This window comes from Cyrtonyx montezumae, unplaced genomic scaffold, assembly GCF_038088225.1.
Source record: "Cyrtonyx montezumae isolate F1298 unplaced genomic scaffold, pur_monq_1.0 scaffold_36, whole genome shotgun sequence".
Taxonomy (NCBI): Eukaryota; Metazoa; Chordata; class Aves; order Galliformes; family Odontophoridae; genus Cyrtonyx; species Cyrtonyx montezumae.
This window is the reverse complement of record NW_027072041.1, coordinates 5,216,183-5,236,914: the sequence shown is the minus strand read 5'-3', so window position 1 is coordinate 5,236,914 and position 20,732 is coordinate 5,216,183. Positions and strand designations below refer to the sequence as shown.

The 20,732-nt window shown below is 38.1% G+C and overlaps 1 non-coding gene across 1 annotated transcript; it reads left to right on the top strand.

Annotated features, from left to right (window-relative positions):
* The first annotated feature begins 593 nt into the window (after positions 1-593).
* On the top strand, positions 594-702 carry LOC136054411 (U6 spliceosomal RNA). Its single transcript, XR_010622737.1, has one exon. It is a non-coding gene; the product is annotated as a U6 spliceosomal RNA (small nuclear RNA).
* The last annotated feature ends 20,030 nt before the right edge of the window (positions 703-20,732 follow it).

Here is a 20,732-nt window from a genome sequence, read left to right as displayed (position 1 = left end):
CCACTGATCAGTCACCTGAGGTGAGCACCAAGTCAGCCATGGGGCTGCAGGTGAAGGTGATATACCTGTGTGATTGGAAGGGGTGGAGCCTGGCTCCACCTCTCCCAAACCCCATTTAAGGGCTGACCACCACCAGGGAAGGATCTCTTCTTGGAGATCCCTCCCATGTGGAGTCCCCTGTGGGCCTTGTCATCCTGAAGGTGAGCCATCGTCTCTTTTGTATTATTTGTATCCTATCTATATAGAACTACTTAAAATATACTATCCTCTATACTATTTTGTTGTGAAGTACCATCCTTGGGAGTTATTTACCCTACATTTGAGCCTAACTGGTAAAATCTGAGCTGGAAAAAATAATGTGTCCTGCACTAGGTATTTGTCATGGTTTTGTGGTTTTTGTTGTGTTGTTGATACTCCACATCATGACATCATGTAGTATAGTGGGAGTTAAAGAGTTAATGCTCTAGCTGTGTCCTGGATATTCCAGGCCAGGAATCAAATCCGAGCCATGGCGCTGGAGAGAGTGCTGGCTCCTAACCACTAGCCCAAGAACATTAACTCTGAAGAGTTAATGCTCTAGCTGTGTGCTGGATATACCTGACTGAAGTGAGCATGTATACTGAAATTAGAATGATACAAAGAAGGTTAGCATGGCCCCTGTGCAAGGATGACATGCAAATTCATGAAGCGTTCCATATTTTTACTACACTATGTGATGTCTCAATGTGGAATATCAACAACACAACAAAACCTATACACCATGACAGTAGTATAATGCTGGATTGGATGGGCTTTTTCCTGTCTGTTTATTTCTGCTGCGTGGTTTTCACCAGGCTGTCCCCATTTCAGTTTTTTCATTTTTCTTAAAAACACTGCTTGTGTGTATTTAACTTGCTTCCAAGGAGCACTGCAAATATTTTTTAGAATTCAAAATGGCAATCTAACTTACAAATTAACTGTCACTTGATTACATGAAAATGCCACTTACAAATAACTTTTTTTATTAACTTTGTGCACAACTGCCTGATATATATTTTGTGCTAAAAATGAAAATAATTTTTTTTATTGCATCTCAGGTCACTGGAATTTAATCAAATTTACAAACATAGAACTTAAAAATGATACGTAATTAGAAATGAATAAATCTTCCAATCAGATTATAAATGCAATTTTTATTATTGTTATTAAAATACTGAAATACTTAATCTACATAGAGTATTTCATTTTCACCACTCAAGTAAACAATAAAATCTGATTTAACAGTAAAACACCCTTGTGCATCTCTGGTGACTTGTGAATGGATACATATTTAGTTAAACTGCTTCTTATAGAAGTTATGGGTAAACAAGGATAAACCACTGAAATGCAGACACCTATCTTGTAAGAGCAGTGCAGAGCTTTTCATAACTAGTAAACAAGTGTGTTCTGCATGTTTCTTGTCCATATCTTAGGTGATAGAAGTAACCTGCTGTGGAACACTATTTTTCTTTCATAAAAGACAATGGGAAAGGACTTCAGGAGTGATTCTTTTGTAAAGTTCACTAAGACTCTTCATAGTCTCTTATAGCAGTTCTTTCTTTTCAACTGCAGCAGAGTCCATACGATAGATAAAAACAGCATTTCTGTCTTTTCCTAGGTCATGAAACTAGCATATTTCTGTTGTAGGTGACATTACTTGCCTCTCACAGCTTATTTACTTGAGTTGTTGCACAGAGGGGGGATCTCTCTGGGCGCATGGCATCTTATTCTTTGCCAGGGATTGTGGTCACATACCAATTAGTGTGAGCAAACAGGTGCTGTAAAGATTTCAAAGTACTTGCTAGCTTCAATGAGATTTACTTATATTCACAAGTTTTCTTATAGGACCAAACCCAAGCGTTTGAATGTATTTCATTAAAATCCTTCTTTCTCACAGCTGAAGTACTTAAAATTTCTGCTGCGGAAATTTGAAAATAGGATGAGGAACTGATGCCATGCCTCTTGCTCTTTGAGTGAAATTAGCTTACTTTTAGAAAAACTGACTGCCAACCACCAGGCAGTTCTACCTTACATTTTGTAATTCTGCTGTAATATTTATCACCTCAGACTATTAGTTAATACAGTGGACACATGCAGTCTGAACCTGCCCAGATAAATAAAATAGTGTGTGGTGCCAAGTATTGCATGTTGTTTCTTCATTGCATGAAAGAAATGTGCGTGTGCTTTAACATCAGTAGGGCTTTCTGGAGGATTCCACCTGGTTCTGCAAAGTTCTTGACATGAATATGCATATAATTGTGCACACATTCTCAGCTTTTCAAATGGTATTGAATCTAGGAAGTTGCACTGGTGACTGTAAGTGAACTCTCTTTTCCAATTTTGTTTTTCTTTTAGGGACTTTTTCATTACTGTGGACATAATGAGCTTCTTTGGCTGTAGCGTTTCTTCCTCATTAAACATTACAATAAGACTAAACATGTTGGATACCCCTAACAAGACCACAGGAAAAATAAGATAATAAACACTGCTTTTGTTAGGTAGTCAATCATGGATTTTCTCACACTGCAGAAATGTCACCCGCTCTTGAATTTCATTTAAAAAAAACACAGAAATTTATCATTAGTTGTCCTCCAATTGCAGGAACTAGCTAGTTTGCCATGTACGAGAGAAGTGCTTTTCCCTGCTTATTTTCTTAGTCCAATGTATCATGTAACAGTGTGTATTCTCATGGCATCTGTAACACTACTACAGAACTGACTCAAAGCCTGTTGATAATTCTGTTTTTTATAACTTGCTGCACCAAATAAAGTTTATATGAAGAAATATGCTGTCCTGCAACGATGATTCCATTTTTCTAAAGAACCATTAACTTAACAACATGTAAAAAGGTAATGAGGAGGTGAAAGTGGTGCAGGGGGGATAGTGTATGCTACTGTGGCTGGAAATGTCTGAAGGGGTGTGGGTATATGTGGGTTTTTGTCTTCCTTTCTTTGAGAGAGAAGATAGGTTCTGTTGGGTTTTGTGTTCAGAAAGTTTGGAGCTGTGATTTTGTAGAGGATGGTGAAGTCTCTGGGAAGAAGTGAAATGGTGAAACAAAATGTTGGCAGGGTAGGTGGATGAAATTATGAAGAATATCCCGCCAGATAATTTAAATTGAATTTGAGTCTTTGTTTTGCATATGTTTTCTTCAAGCTCTCTGGCCAAGTTATACTTTCACCTGCATATGCAGGGATCTTTTATTTAATATTTTTTTAACTCAATATAGTCCTTAGAAGAAATGTTTCTGAAAATTTTTTGTTCAGAAGTTCTTTCATGACCTTTAAAACTCATAGAAACATAGATAGAATATTAATCCCAGAAATGTTGCAGTAGTCTTTGAATGTGGGGTTTGTTTTATCCAGAATATGACTTTGTTTTTACTGCTAGTGCTTTAAGCTTTCCTCAGAATATAATTGATATCTTATGCTCTATCTGAACTGGCTGTTCTTACAAGGACATACAATGTATTTGCTAAAATGGAGTAGCAGTCCAATATTTTGTTCCATTTGATTGTGTAGTTACAGTGAATATGTAGCTGAAGGTTTTTTTGTTGGTGGTGGTGGGTTTTTTTTAATTCTTTTTTTAGATGCTGTCCTTTCATTGAGGCATTTCAGTACTTACAGGGATCTAGAGAATAACCACTACAGACAGTCAGGGGAAACATTGAGGATGGAAAGTTTCTAGTTGAAAAAATGTCATACATACTGATACTATTCAAAGGAAGGGTCTGTTAGATCATGTAAGAAACACTCTGCAGGAAAAAATGCTCCAAATATAAGTGCCCATAAGATCTTGGAAAAACAGTCATATCTACCTCCACTCGTCCCCAATGAATCACTTCTTTATTCTGCTCATCAAGGGATAATGAAAGAACAGTTTCTCATTTGGGTCTTGGAATTGCTCCAAATTTAATAGGAGCTCCAACTGAAAATATTTCAGAATGTCAGCAGAGGAGTACTATCACTCTAAAGTGATGTTTTTTTCATTTGGACTATTCAATTGTTACCCATTGCTGTGGGGAAAGAAAATAAAAATAAAACCAGCCTGATCCAGAAAAGGAAGGAATTAGAGGAAAAAGGTAAGTGAAAATGACTCTAACTTTTTAAAAATTAATTTCAAAGACAGGTAAAAGAAAATAAGACAAGAACTGAGTGTGTCATGGATAGTGTATGTTTTCTTGAATGTTCAAACAGTCTTCCAAAAAGAAGTCCTCAGGAGCCCATTATACTTGCAAATGAAGAACAACATCTGGATCTTGCTATCTCCCCAGTAAAGCTTCTCCTTCAGGATCACTACAGGGATGTGGGGAGAAGAATAGAGATGCAGTCTAACAGGGCCTCCTGAGTAACCTTGGAAACAGTCTATGAGCCTCTCTGTTCCTTACAAATCCTTAGTGTACTTGAGCTTGGTGTAGTATATTTCACAGTTTTCTTTAGCTGCTGGAATGACATCTGATTTCTTAATAAAGATGTTTCTAGGCAATAGGTTTGACTCAGGTGAACCTGCAACTTTTCTTCCCAGACAAGGTTGAGATCCTGATAAAACTTAATTACTGCTGAAGCATGTGGAAAAAGCAAGGGCAGTATTTTCGTATGAACCATGAATGCTGGGTCCTGGCCATGACAGTGGCTTTTCTGCTTCAGTCCAGAGCAAACAGGCAGGTCTGTGAAAAGCTCTTCAGCTCTATGAAAATACAATGTGCATAACAGAAAAAGTCCTGCACATGAGTCAATCTTGCTGCTAGGTCAGAAGTAAGTGTTCCTGCACGCAACGGCCCCCTTATTTTCACACAGCACAGTCCATACCAGAGAGTCTGTGCCACCAGGAACACTCTCAGCTTTAACCTTCTGTACAAGGGATTCATTTTAGAGTAACAATTAGTCCTTGCTGATGATTTCTGTGTTCAGTAGTAAGAGATGACATTTGATATTATAAAAATTAAATCATTCCTTTCTGCATTCAGGTTTATTACTTTTACAATGAAACTGGAACACGCTTGTTAAAATCCCTCCATCAAACATGAAAATTTATCATGATTACAGCTAGTGCTTGGAATTTGTAATTAACAACACATCACTGAAACAATGAAGTCAAGAGACTGTTTATTAGGATGCAATCCGAATGCTTTGCAGGGCACAGATAAAGGGTTGAAACATAAAAGTAGCCTTATATTTTTGTTTTAAAAGATTCTTATTTAAAAATAAGTTTTTATTTGTTTAAAGGTGTTTTCATGGAAAGTCTTTTTTTTTAACATCATAATTTCTCTCACTGTACTGCAACTGATTATGCATGACTTCAAATATTTTGTCTTGAACTGATTTTAAAAGTCTAGTGTTACAATATCAGTATGAAGAGGGGTCTCCATCCATATTTGATCAAAGCAGAAAATAGACAGAAATTCCAAACAACAACAGCAAAAAAGATTTCTGCCAGTTTAGCAACTCTGGTTGGGTTAGTTAAAATATCAAAGCTGGTGCAGAATTGCAGATAGGATTGCCTGCCCAAAGATAAAGACAGACAAAGGCCTAGTTTTACTCTATTTTTAAAATTTCTCTCAACCAAAGTATATGATTACTCTCCCCTCATAGCCACAGATTCCTAACATTCAAAGAGAAAGTGCACACCTTTGAGTGTCATAAATAGCATGAAAGTTGCATAAAACAGATCTTTGGTATGAGTACCTATATCTATGCATGAAGGTTTGTCTGCAATATCAGTAGAAGGTGAATGTACTAACAGTGGGCAGATGTGAAACTTTTTGAGCACTGAATTACTAAGATTTCTTGCACTCTTCACCTGTGCTCCTACTTGTTAATCCTAATAACTAAACTTTGAGGTAAGCACTCAGAGTTAATTACAAATGCTCACAATTTTACTTCAAGTTTTTGTGCTACTTACTCCTCTTCCCACTGCCCCAAATGTATGTGAATCTTGTTCTTCCCTTGATGAAAAGGTAGTACTACAAGTACTGTTTCAAAAAAAGCTTAAAACAATTAACAAAAGGAAAATGTCTTGCAGCTTACTATACTACAAAATCTTTTCGTCCTGGGATGCTTGTCATGATTTATTGTTTAAATCAGGTGACAGTGGTAAGATTCCCTTGAGCACAAGGTGAAACTTGAAATGGAGTTGTGTTGTCTTAACCTTTAAAAAAAAACACAGAGTCCTATTATGGCATGTGGCTGCCTGGATGAAGATAACATTTTTAGAAAAGCTCTGAAAGTGTGAGCACTCTTCTCTGCCACTGGTCTGAAATGACCAACAGGAAAATGCTGTCTGAAGCTATTCCATGTTTTCTATACATGCTCTTTCTGGTTCTCATCTACTTCATCTTTTTATAATTACTGCCCTAAAAGGCTTTTCATCCCATTTCTTATCCTCTCCTTCAACTTAGCACACATAATCACTTGTACTCAAGCAGGCAGGTATATCTTAACAATGCCAGTTAATTTCTTGTCTTTGGTGTTTCAGTGCACTCCTTCCTACTGGGAATGTCCACAAAGTTCTCACCTGTGAACACCAGTTATTTCAGCATATTTATGCATGTGGTCAGTTACTTGGTACTGCCTAAATACACTGTGCAAAGCAAACAAACAAAACAAACAAACACCTGTAAAGTTTCCTTGAATAAGAAAGATTTATTAAGAAATCATTTGAAGAGAGAAAGAAGGAAATAGTGTGTGGCCTTCTTCCTTTGTCAGGAACTGTTGTGTAGTGTACTTGGAACTGCAAGACTCAATTTAGACAAAATTTGTCAAAATGTTTCTTATTTTCTGTTAACTCATGCATGGTACTAAAAAGCATGTATGTTGTGGAAATAATACGTACTTAAACTCTGTAGCATTTACACAAGTAGAAGTTGGGCTCCAATCAAGCCATTTAAAGAAATCATCGAATATGTTTTAGTATATCTGATGTCCTGTTGATGTGGGATCACTGTGTTTTCTTTATAGAAAAATATTGTGGTAGCCACTTTCTTTCTCTTTTCGGTAAATATAAGAGGTAGAATTGTAATTTCTCTATTATATGGACAGTGCTTGTGTGCAGCAAATGAAAAGCAGAGACCCTTAGTGAGTAGATTTTGTCTTCTGAGTTCTATTTGCTCTTTTTTATTAATTTATAAAACAAGCCAGTAATGGACTGTGGTATTTATCAACACATTAATAATAGTTACAAAAGGCCTTAAATGATTTAGCAGTGAGTTTTCTCACAGAAAGTAAGAGGTTTATTTTCATCACTTTAGAAACAAAATTAATAAGCTTGTTGTAAGCACTCAAGGAGAAGCAGTGCCATATTGTTGTTCTCACATTATTAGATGCTTCACAATAGGAAAAAAGTAACATTTCTGAGGGAAAAAAAAAGAGTAATTCAGGACTCATATTAAAATTTACAGAAGATCTTTGTAGTCACTATGCATGCCTGCCTGTTTTATGAATCAACTGTAGAGACCTACAGGAGAGACTCTTCTTGTTAGAGAACTAAAGCGTTTTCTGATAAAATTGTTTTATGAGCACAAAGATCTTCAGCTTGTTCCATAGAGTATTGTTCTTTTTTTAGTCACTACAGATGCACTTGCTTGTAACAGTCTACGATATGACACTTTTTAGTACATTAAGAGCTCATGAAACACCACCAGCTGTGCTTCTAGGTTTTTCACCTCAACTGTATCAGTAGTGAAATTTCAGTGATGTCAAACAGGGCTTTGCTGAAATTGATTGTTGATTCCAGAGAGAAATACCAAATGCTCTGGAAGCACTTGCCTAATTAATACACAGTGTGTGTATCAGTCTGACTAGAACTTGGAACTCCATAGCACAAACATTTTGTGTTTTGATTTCTTTACTCTCGTATGTTCAAGAAGTAAAATAAGGCTTACGCAACCTGTGTTGTGTTCAAGACTTAGCTTGAAAAGGCTGCTAGAGAGTAGAAAACATACCTTTCTCTTTTAGAAAGCGTATTGTATCTTTTCTTAAAATATTAATTGTGTCAAAACAATATGACATCTATCATTGATAACAAGCTTTGATTGTTACTGATAACAAGCAGAGATTAAGTGGAGTTGTCAGGAAACAAATTATCAGACTTTCCCCCAATAATTAGTAATTATTCCAGCCAGCCATATGACTCTTTGTGCCATTACACATGGACTCATGCAAAGCTTACTCAAAGACCTATCTTCTTACTCTGCAAAGCATGAAATATTCTGGAAGTCATTCTGCTCCTTTCTTTTGTAGCATCATTCTCTACCTTCTTTCCTTGGCAGCGTAGCACTTCTTCATGAGTGGAATATCTTCTTTCTCATGAAGTAAGAATTGGAACAAGATCCAAATTCTGTGCTCAGGGGGAAGTCTGAATAAAAGCATTTGTTCCAGAGGGATGAAATGTTTGAGCCAGGCACTGGGAGAACCTGACAGCAGCAGCCCGACAGTCCTTTTCTCTCTTTGCAAATAGAATGCTCTGCTATTTCCCTGAGTTCCTTTTGCCTGTTCTCAAACTTGCAGTTAATTGTTATACTTCCCTTAAGGCGCAGTGTGTGTATGTAGCCTGCACACAGTGTCATTGCGCACAGTAATATCTCAACTCCTGTCAAAGCATGACCTAGATCTTGGATGTCTGCCTCTGGGCTCTGACATGCTTGTTCCCCTGAGCCCAGTGTTAAGGGTCATATGACAGTGATCTTAGCTTGGCCTGACCCAGAAGAACAAGCAGGCTTAACTTCCCTCCCATGCCAGGATTGATTCCTGAAAAATCAAAGGTCTTGTCATTTAGGACTTAAATGGGCAAAGCACTCTGGACTGAATGATAGTATTACCTGGACAGAGAACTCTAGTCACATGCCCAAGCTGCTGATGTGTGTAACACTTTCAGACAATACTAAAAAGTCAGGTTGTTAGTATTCTGAAAAATTTGCTGAATCCTGTTCAAAGTATCTATTGGGTGCTCCCCAGGAACACTACTTTATTCTTGCACAGATTTTTGTTAGCAGCAATATTCTGCGAAGAAGTGGTTACTATTTAACTAAAAATCCTCATTTTGAGTTGGGATGGAGGGCATTCAAAGACTGGCATATAAAGACCTGCAAGCATTCTAACATTTCCCACTGCCACTGCAGGCAGTTGGAATTGCCTGCACTCAGGTTTTTACTGAACTGGGGTTCAGTCTTTTCATCATCTTGTTATAATCATGAAGTTTAAAACTACCAGGACAAGATGTGAAAATTGAAGGTCTTTCAGTAGCCAAGGGAGAAATGATGAGATTCATGCTAAGCATGTTTCTGCAGCTGTTTAGGACATGAAAATTCTAACATGCTTAGACTTTTAGAAATCACTGGAGATATTTTAAAAATAAATAAATGAATTTTAAAAAGAGAGAGAGAGAAAAACAATGGAGAAAACATGGAGATTTTCTAAGAACCAGATCTTGTCATCTCCTGATGATATGCTGCAGATAAGTGGGCTCTATCAGAGGTGTCATCTTCTTTGTAAATTACTAATTTGAAGCCTTCTTTCACTCTATCACAGCAAGCAAGGCATGCAATTCATTCTTTTGTTTAGACAGTTGGTCTTCTAATTAAGAAGCAGGTGACTGTTTCTGCACCAAATGGTTCTTTTGTTTATCTTTCTACTCCCTGTGAGGTCAATACATATTGAAATGAGATACGTCTGTGCCCAAGTAGGAGGGCAAGTAACACCAGAAGTGAGGGAACAGTGAAGGAAAATAGAGCAGTTAACAAATAAGCTTATCCTTAGTGTCTATAAGATGCAGAGATACAACAAACTGGATTGTACCTCAGTGGTTAAGCTGCTGACCACTACAGTCCAGAAGGCTTTCAGCATTGGTCTTATTTGACTTTATGGACATGACCATACATTATTTGTGTATAAAACTTACACCAGATTTCAAAACATATACAATGAGAGTTCACACATAATGCGTTCCTACATAACTGAAGGCAGTGCCCACGTTAACTGTAGTACTGAAGGATATGCTGTTCCCGTAGTAACTGCTACACAGGTATGAAGTGATGATATGGGGTATCCTTGTTGGGAAATGATTATGTGATAGGGATATAATGAGATCTCTGGAAATATCTACTGCAAACATGCTGTGGAATAAACATCTATATATATTTTATTTAATTCTAAATTCTCAAAATCCCCTAATGATTGTCATATCACTAGAGGTCAAAGTATGTTTGTATGCAAGGTATTCTTGTTTTAGAGGAAAAGCTGTTGTTCCACAGATAACATTTAACTTGCCGATGAGCAGCAGAAGGGGTTTGGGCAGTGTAAACCGCCTTTCCTTTAGGAAATGTATTGTTTGAACCAGCTTCAGGGATGAGTTTCACTGTATCCGCATCCAGGAGATATGAATTCACTAGTGAAAGATGGAAATGCACAGCAGCTTATGTGCAAGCGTGCTGGTCCTGCTCTCTGAAGGCATGTTTCTCTCTTTCCCCCCACAATTCAGTTATACAAAAAATATCCATTGTGTTATGGTCATAAATCAACACAGATTAGTATTAAAAGAGGCATGCCAGGAGGAAAGTTTTCCTCTCATGCTTAGTATCAGCCATTGAAACCACTCTGTAATTCATTGTTTTCCTTTGTTTGTCATTGTCTTTCGCTCCACCATTTGTTTTACATGAATGTTGTTTAATGTCATAACGCTTTCTTCTGACCAGCGTAAGTAAGGGTGTTGCCTAGGCTGAGATACTGGTTCCAGAATTACTGAGAGGTCACAGGGTGTGTCATCACAAAACAATATGAATGAGAACAAAGAGCCCTATGGACTAGCAAGTGAATCACCTCTCACTCCTGACAGTGTGCGTTAAAAAAAAAACAACACTGTAAGCCCAAATCCAATTTAAAAGTGGTGGAGCAGGAAGAGAAAAACCTGGTGTTTAGGGCAGATGCTGTGGCATGTATGGTCTGTAAAAGTTCTTATTCTGCAGAATAAGAATAAGTTCTGCAGAAGCGTCTGAACAATGGGGAGTATTGAGAGCATATGTAGTATTGAACTTCGTGCAGGCTCAAGTAAAACACAACATTATCTGAAACTATTTTTTGTGACTTAAATCTATGACTTTTTATTTCTCCTTTGAGAAATATTAACAGACCAGAATTCTGACAGAACAATAGGATAGATGCAGTGTGGACAGATATTGGATGTTTTTTTAGCTGTTGTGTATGTACAAACAAGTATAGTACAAAAGCAGTATCTGCCCCAGCTCTGTCTGTATGCTAATACAGCAGACAACGTTTCAGAAGCAAAATCCTTCCTTTTGATATGAATTCTAGAAATTCAGATCCAAAAAGAGATTAAAGAAAAAAAAATAAACATTGTGCAAAGAGATATCTAATTTTGGAATGACAATAGCAAAGTATTAAAAGCGTATCAACTTTAATAAAAATTGAAATAGAGTTGGGAGGAAGTTCTAGCATGAGTTTCTGACTCCATGAACACCGGCATTTCCATCTGTTCTCTTGTCACCGATCTCTTGCTTATTGTGATCACTTGGCCAGGAAGGCACCAAATGTCACTTACTACAGGAGAAATTGACAGACACCAGACCATCAGGTTTTATTCCACACGGAGGGACTTAGCATCTAAGTGTGGGGATGTTCAAGGGTCACTTTCAAATCCCCTACTGATCTCTACAGTGACCTGTACAGCACAGGAAAAATGGCAACATAAAATTAAATTATGAGATAGTCAATCCAAAACTGTCTGTACCCAAATGGAAATCAGGGGATCTTAATGGTCTTGAAAAGAAGGAATATCTTATTTCCTTTTAGAGACTTCCAAAGCTTTACATTTCTCCATCTTGTTGGCTTCAGTTCCACATGGAAAAAGCAGAATGAAGGCTTGCAGTCCTCACTCTCACCTCATTGCTCAAGTGAATGTGGGGATGTGTCATGGTTTTATGATTTTTGGTACTGGTATTCCACATCAGAACATCATATAGTGCATTTAGAGTTAAAGAGATAATGTTCCAGCTCCGTGGACCATCGATAGTTCCAGGTATGCCTGTCTCAGAAGAGAAGAAGAACTCCATTCCCCAGAGGACTTTGCGATGCTTTGCGTTCTTACGTGTTTACGCTCAGAGGGAAAGATAAAAACTGTCTGCAGTCACGGGACTCTCTCTTCCCTTCGGGACCGAGCTCGGCAGTGGGTGTTTGTTGCAGCCGTCCACCTTCAGCATTAGCGTAAGGCCTTCGGTTTATCGGACACTCTCTCTCTTGCTCATTTTATTTGATTCATTTGCCTCAATTCCAATTATATTATATTATATTGTGTTATTTTCCTTTCTGATATCTTATTTAGTAAATTAGCTTTCCTCCTCAGATCGTTGCCACTGTTTTGTTCCTGGGCCCATCCCCCTTCCCCTTCCCCGGGGTGTGGGCCCGTGGGTCCCCTGCCTCAATTGTCACGGTACCGGGTCGAACTGTCCCGCAAACCGGTGACAGGATGGAAGAGTCTAGCTTGCAGAAGCAGCAAAAAGGAGCCCTGCATGGCCCCAGGTTCTGGATACTACTCTAAATTAACAGTGAATAGAAGGAATCGGAACTTGGGATGAGGATGTACCCATTAGTAGAGAGAAAGTATGTTATATAGAACACTTGAAAGAAAAAAATAAAACAAGGAATAAGATTAAGAGGCTGAAAGAGAAAGCAAAGAAACCAAGATAAGGATGCAACAGGCAGATTCAGTGAGAAATCAGAGGTAAAATAATCAGTCTCCCTAGGTTTAAATTAAAATACCATAAGTAACCCTCAGGTCCAAAAAAAAAAGCTCAAACCTTTGGTGATAAGCTGCTGAGATCAGGTTCACATATTTGCTGTAATTTCTGAAGTGCTTTCCTGAAGTGTTATAAACCCACATCTATCCTTGGAGTCTGTTTTGTTGGCTGTAGAATCAAAACATGTTCCCATTAAACGTCTTCTTTGAGAGGACTGTTTGGAGAATGTGCTTCTGTCCTTTCCCAGTATGAAATGAAACAGGTCTCCATGCCTCTCGTAACAGTTTACTGATGTGATCATTATCTGATGTTCCTCTAAAACTAGTGATTTCAAAAATGATATTTAGAAGCATTTGAAGTAACTGAACCTACAAAACTGCTAAGGGTACCTGCAAACACTTATGTTCACTTGTCTGTAAGCTAGTCAGGCAAGAAAAAATAATGTTGAGGAATTACAGCTTTTATTAAGACCAAGTGTTGAAGGCAATTTTTAAAACCATGCAAGTTTATAGTGAAAGTGGGTTTGTTAATTCTTAATTCTGATTGCAGTTACCATGCTACCATATTACAACATCAAGCATTGTTTCATTTCAATAAGCTACTTCAGGAGATAATGGCCAAGATTAGAAATGAGCAGCTAACGCAACGGAAAACACCGTGTTTTTCCTCTGCTAAGTGATTTCCTTTGTACTGCACTTCCTCCAAAATGAACACTCACTCATTTTCCAAACATAGTTTCAGTCAGATATCTGTTGTGCAGATTTTGCCTGGTGTTCTTATTTAGCCATTGCTGCAGACTTGTACTTGTTTTACATCAGCTGAGTTCCTTCATCAGTGAGTTTTCAATAGCTCCACTAAATGTAGCTGAAACATCCATGCAACATCCCAAGTCCTTTTGAGCCTGGACAACAGCTTGTCTGCAAATCCAGGTAGTGCAAATGAATTTCAGGGATATGAAGCAAGAAAAACATAGTAGATGGTACTAACTCATCCTTTGACCTGGTTACAGAAATAGTCACTTCAAGGAGAAGCTGATTTTTCTGCACTGTTCTCAGAAGAAAAACAGTTGTTCACTCACCTACTCATCAAACTACCCTATCCCTTGATTTACATCTTCTGTTCTGTCCTGGCCACCATCTGTTATCGTCATCAGCTACTTCAGTAGTGTACATACTGGAAAACCAAATGAATGCAATTTGGTTTTCAGATAACCACAGAAGCTGAATACTGAGTTGGGGTGACTGAACCTTTTTATCCTTCTACTGAGTTGGCTTTTGTTGTTTCTGTATGCTGACCATCTATTTATGAGCAACAACAGCCCTTGTAACTCGGTAGCTTATTTGCAGTGCTTTAAGAATTGAACAGGTTGCTTTATGGACATGACCATTGCATCTATGAAATTAAGGCAAGTCTCAAACAGACTACTACGCAGCTAACACAACAGACTATTGGCCTCTGAGCTGTTGGAAGGCAGGAAGTGAAGAATGAACTGGGATGTGAGGGCCACAGCAGCACATGGCAAGAGCAAAGGCTTTGAGGTGGAGGTGACTTCCTTATCTCCTTCAGCATGCAGAACAAACTTTAGGAGAGTTATTTACTGGGGACCCCAGTACATTCAGTCCTACGGAGAAGATCCAGAGTCCAGGGCTTCTGTTTACATCCCACCCAAGCCATGAAGTCCATGCTGAACTTTCAGGGACAGAGTGCCACCTACTGAGATGCTGCTGCTGAGAACTGTGCAGAGACTGGGAAGCTATGGCTGATGTAGCAACTAAAGAAGTTAGAAGAGCCTCCTAAGCAATTTTACATTTGTAGCACTTAAAGTGTGCAACGCTACATGCGCCAGCTGTAACAAAGAAGACATCAGCATGTACTAACTGATACTTTCAGAGAAGACAAACTTGCCCCTGTGATGACGCCTCATAAAGAACATCAGTTCTGATATTTTGCAGTAGATGTATTTGCGCATATTAAGAAATAAGCACCAGGTTTTAGTGGTGTTGCTGCAGATCCTGTCTTGCAGATAATGGGCCATACCATTCAAGTTGCAGTGTGATGGGCTCCTATGCAGAGCAGACAAAGTGAAGCACGAAAAGGTAGTCATGGCAAAGTGGGTCAGGGGCATCACTGGTCCAGGGGGTAGCTTGCAGTGAGAACATGCATGAGAAGAGGTAAACAGCACTGAATTATTGATTGCTGGCAAAAGCATGAGCTTGTGAAACTCATAAGCTGTGCAACATTGTTCTCAGGAAATCAGAATTTGTTATGGTCTAGTCAGTCTCCTCCATAATTTGAAAGGAAAAGAATGAGCTAAATTTCATTTTAAACCATCTCTTGTGAACTGTTTAACCGAGCACTTGCTGTGCTTTGATATTAATGTACAAATGACTAATATTACTGTTTCATATTTGAAAATATTTAATTTTGTTCCTGTGGTAAAGAGACTGAAATTTTCAGAAATGGAATTTACAAGGTATAGCAAAACAAAGTAACTAAATCCAGTCAAAGTTTTTAAAATGAGATAGTGTCTGTCACATACAAAAATGGTTTGCCTGCCTTTCTATCTCCCTTAGTAGTTTATGTGAGTATAAACACATTTTACTGTACCTTACTTGCAAATATCTAGCATAGTTATACCTACCTTATCTTGCTTCTCTTCTTTGATCATACTTGTATATTGATCATACTTAAGTATGAGCTCAGCTGTCTGTGCTATTACCTTATGATTAATTGTTAGAAGATGACTTTTATGACTTGTTTTCATTATATTTGCTGCTATGCAGTGAATCAAAAGAGAGTACATATTTTTATTCAGAATGTATGGCAGCCAGCAAAGTAGATAAGGATGGAAAGAAGAGAATGAAACAAGGGCCAGCTGATATGTACTGCTGAATACATAATGACATGAAGGTTGAGGAAATTCTTTTAGGATGCAGAGGATTCAGAGGACAGATATAATAATTAAAGCATTAATCCTTTTTATTTTTTCTTCATTTATTCTTGTCAAAATTATCTAATGTATCTTCAGTCCATATATTTATTGCACTGATAAATACCAATTGACATTTTGGAACCATTGCTGTAAGCGTAGTTTCTTATAGCAGAACACGAAGGCCTTTTAAAGCAGTAACAAGTAGCATGTAGGCACACACACAGCTTTCAGAGTGAATTTAAACATAAATTATAAAGTGCTTAGTCCTGGATCATCTGACATCTCTTGAAGTCTTGAGGGATTATAGCCATCAGTTATTTTGACAGTGGAATCGGGCTGCCTAGAAAACTTTGGCACTACTAAATATTTGCCTCTGATATTTGTTAATACTTCTGCATTTTTTTACACGAGAGGATCCCATGAAAAGCATCCTGTGAAGCATATATAATCAGGGCTGTGTCTCTAACTAGATAGATTTGACCAGTTCTGGAGAAAGTATCCTACAAACAGAAGCCTTTAGATCATTTGCAAAATGATTTTTATTTTGCCAATTGCTCTCATTGATTGTCAGTATTTGAACAGTAAGTTTATAGAAATGGATTTATATAGGTCATTTACTACCTACTGAGCAAAATTCTGTCCTCTCTCCAATGATGGTTTGCTTGTAGGTATCTTGAAATGTATTGCCTGCCACCTGGTTGGATATCTGACACTTGCTTTGCAGGAGATGACAAAAACTAAATGAAAATGATAAAAACACTGAGTGTGAAACCACACACATCCAGCATCTGTTTGGAGGCACCTCTTTTGTTTTACTATTTATAGAGACCATAAATGTAAGAGTGGTGAGGACTACATCCTGGTTTTTCCCCTTATTAGCTGTGTTCAATAAATTCCTTGTGATGGCGAATCAGTGCCACATCGATCACAGCTGACCTTTAATCCAGCTGCTCAGCAGGCATGTAGATAAGTATCTCTGGAGAGGGCCAAATGGCAATCTACTCTGGTATTAGAACATGTTTTCTTTATCTGCTATGTCCTTTTATAGAGAATCATTACAGTGATAAGGAACAAGGTTCCCAACTGATACTTTTATCTTCCAAATAAATGAGATTAATTAATATATGGGATGAATTTTCCAACATTACCACAAGCATAACAGTTTCGTCTGTGATATGTACAATGCCTATACTACTAGAGTTTAGGATATTAATTCCATTTCTGCCTGGGTTATAGAATATGGATAGGCTAACCAGTAGATTACTTTTATTAAAGAATATAATTTTAATGTTACATTATTAACAAGTTCATGAGCTCCTGAAGGAGCTTGAGAAATGCAGGTCTCCTGAGAACTGCCAATCCTGGGGAGGATTTTGCCCCATTGATTTTAGTGTTCCTTCTTAAAGGTTTTGTTTAATGGACATTGAGCTTTCACTTGGGAAACTATGCTCTGATGAGACAGTGTCTGCATGTCTGACAAGGCTGCTATCAGCTTTCTCTTGTCTGCCTCTTTCAGTCATCAGAGGTCCAGTCATTCCAAATACAAGTATACTCTCATTCATTCAGTATGCCATAAAATTGATATGGAAAGAAGGCTTAGTTTCTCCTTTCTGCTGACACACTACTTTTTATTCTCTACACATCAACAAGTTTTCTCCAAAATTTCAACGGAATTCAAACAACCTGTTTTAAGCCAAAGCTGGGCAAGAACAGTATGGAATTCTATCTGCAAATGTTCAGGCAAATAATGTTTAATAGCCAAAACACTCATAGAGAAAGACAAAAGGTGGAAGAATTGACTGGCCCATTGCTATCTGACCAGTAACTAGAAACATGTGGGCTCAGCCTCTCCAAGTATATATTATCAAAAAATCAATAGGAGTGTATTTATCCAGTTGAATAAAATTTACATTTGGTGACTTATAAGACCATCTAGAATGTGCCTAGTATTATATAGTATATATAAAAATGCTATCTATTATTTTTATAATCAAATACTAAAAACTCCTATCTGGTTGTGCTTATTTCAAACATTGAAAAAATATTTTTGTGAAGCCAAATATACACATGTGAAAAGTCTGTTTAAAAACTGTCCTAAGTAGAACTGTGGCTTATTTTATAAGTTTGTAAGATACAGGCATTAAACTCGCTTGAAATGGTGCCTAAACAGATCTGCAGTCCCTAACATTAGAAACAGTAATACTATGGAAATGACAGTGGGAAGAAGGCCGTTAAGAATATTCTTCACAGTTTTCTAATGGTTCATTCAAGGCACTGACTGTAACAATAATGTCAGTGTGCATTTACTTCTAGCAATCATAAGGAAAATATGTAACTATTTTTACATGCTCTTCGAAGCCAACTTCATCCTCTTTGATCACCCTTAAAAATCAGCAGTATAGCACTCTACCAACCAAGAGTAGTATTGGTTGAGCCCTACATGCCTAGCACTTTTTCTGTTGGTATCTTTGAACTGCTTTTTGGTCTTTCTCTCATGGATGTTGTGACAAGGGTATATCTGAATATGTTCATGATGGGTATGTACCCACCTCCTGTGGGACCAATATGACAGAGATAGGAAGGGGTTCTGCTCTACCACAGCACGGAGGGACCCTCGCCCACATGCAACTCTGCAGAGGCAGTGCTGCTGCCTCAGAGCTTCTGCATGTGATCTGGCTCTATCCTTCCTTGTGGGAGGCTGCAGAGATGCCCTAGCCACTTGCAGTTGGAAGAAGGGGGTTTCAGCACCATGGCCTGTCTCCATCTTTGTTTTATGTGTCAGCTTGATGCTACCCAAAAGGACTGATGGGAAGTGACCTTGGTGTCTTTAATGAGATAGGTGGGAATGAATGTCTAGCCTTCTTCTCAAATTAGCCCATTTGAAATTAAGTTAGTATTTTAGATGGCCTTAAATTAGCTTTTCTAAATCTCAGATTAGAAAGACATTCAGCTAGTCTATAGAATCAAACCTTTGCTCCTAGCTGATAAGAAACAAAATCTTTCAAGGGCTATTAAATCCTGCATTTTCTTTCTTTATATTGTGTTTGAACAAGGTGTTACTGTAACTCTGGCGAGGAGGAGGAAATTTATGTTCTCAGCAATCTGTGTTCTGTCTCTGAGGGGTTGGTGGAGGTGTCATGTTGATATGCTTGTTGGTAACACAATGCATTAAGGTACCAGCCATTCACAGAGCTGTAACCTTCTGTTTAGGATTTCCCTTGTCACTGGGGTTTCTCTAACCCTAAGAGGAAATGCCAAGCCTAAATATAACAACAAAACCAATCGAACTAACAAACTCAAAAACAAGCAAACAAATAAAATCAAACAGGTCCCATTGGGACTTCTGTGGCATGTCCATTGATTACAATGCACTAAGCAGAGATGATTGTGGTCAACAAACAAGCAAGAGCCTTCATGTCAAGCTTTCTGTCATTGTGCTCAGAGCACTGTGAGTCAGAGGCGAATGAAATTAGGCAGTGATGGTTTCTGGGGAAATGTGAGGAGAAGCTGCTCTGAATGTGTAACATCACTGAACCACCAGCCAGGGACTGCTGTGCTGGCAGCATGCTATATGCATTTCTCAGAGGGCATAGAAGTTATTTCCCTAGAAATGCTAAATTCTTCAGTATTGAAGCTGCATGGGAGAAGCAGCCTGTGGATGTGCATTGAGAACACTCTCTTATGCTTTTTTTTGCAGCATCAGAAAGATTTCCTGTGGTGAACTTGAGTCAGACCGTGTGATTCGCTCTCTTTTCTCTTCAAAACAGTTTGATTTTTTCCCATACAACGTTTAATATTTCATTATTTCTAGTGGATAAAATAAAAGTTTACTATGAAAAAATTTATGATATATAACTTCTTTCCCAGTCAGTGCTGCCAGCTTCAAAAATGAATGGCTCTGATATCTTCAGGGACCAGATTTTTGTATTTGTTTGCAGAAGAATGGAAAGTACATTTTTAATAAAGATCCTCTGATGAATAGGTGGCTCAAAAATAGCAGTCTAAAGCATGCTTCTGTGTTGTGAGAGCAGAGTGTGCCAAGTAATTTGCCTATATAAACAGAGTAAGAGCAAAAGGCCTATTGTAAAACTGATCTTATTTTTAGAGGTAGATTTTATTATTCTCTCTAACTTCCTTTCCCACCAACTGCTTGCTTTCACCACAAAACAAGACCATGACAGCAAACACATACCATCTGATGCCAAATAGTTCCAGTCTAGATACCCCATGAGTCCCAACACTGCTTCCCAAGAACATGTGTGTTTTTGTGCTGGAATTTGATTTGTGAAGACTTCAGCATTGTCCCTCTCTTCCAGTACCCCAACACAATCATATTATTATTATGGAGCACAGAAATGCACAGCTGGATTATGCCCTGATGTTGAACTCTGTATGTCCTTACTGATGTAAGGGGATTTATTTGCGTGGGAGTTAGGGCACAGTAGGATATTTGGTACTGAAAGTGGTCTGTATTTCTGTACTCCATGCACCCATTCCTCCATCACAATAACAAAGCAGATCTATACCACTGATGTAGGAATGTGGAAAAATGCCTTCTTTGCACTTTCAGTTAAACTAGCAACTAATTTTTTTCACAGCTGATGCAAAACAAACGGGGCTTATGGAGAGCTTTTCCTTGAAACCTGAGAGACTTCCCCTTTATCCATAGAAATTTTGCATTTGCTCAACGCCTCTTTTGTCCACCATGGACACTTTCTGTGCCCAAAAATTTCTGGGGCTTTAGGAGCTTCCTGGGGGGTTTCCAGGGAAAGGACATACCAGCTAATTTCCACCTTTGCAATCTTCTTTCACCAGTATGTTTTCCAAGATTTTGGAGAGTCTACCAGATGACTTCTAGTAACTCAATTCCCTTCAACACCTGTGGATGGGAGTCAGCTATAATCAAGGAAGTCCAGATACCAAGACATGAGGCAGTGTTTCTTGAACTGTCTGCTTTACTTGCTTGAACAAGGGGGAGTATAGCTGTTGTGATGTTTTCTTTCCATTTCTACAGCCATCTCTTTCCTACTGTTTTGATGT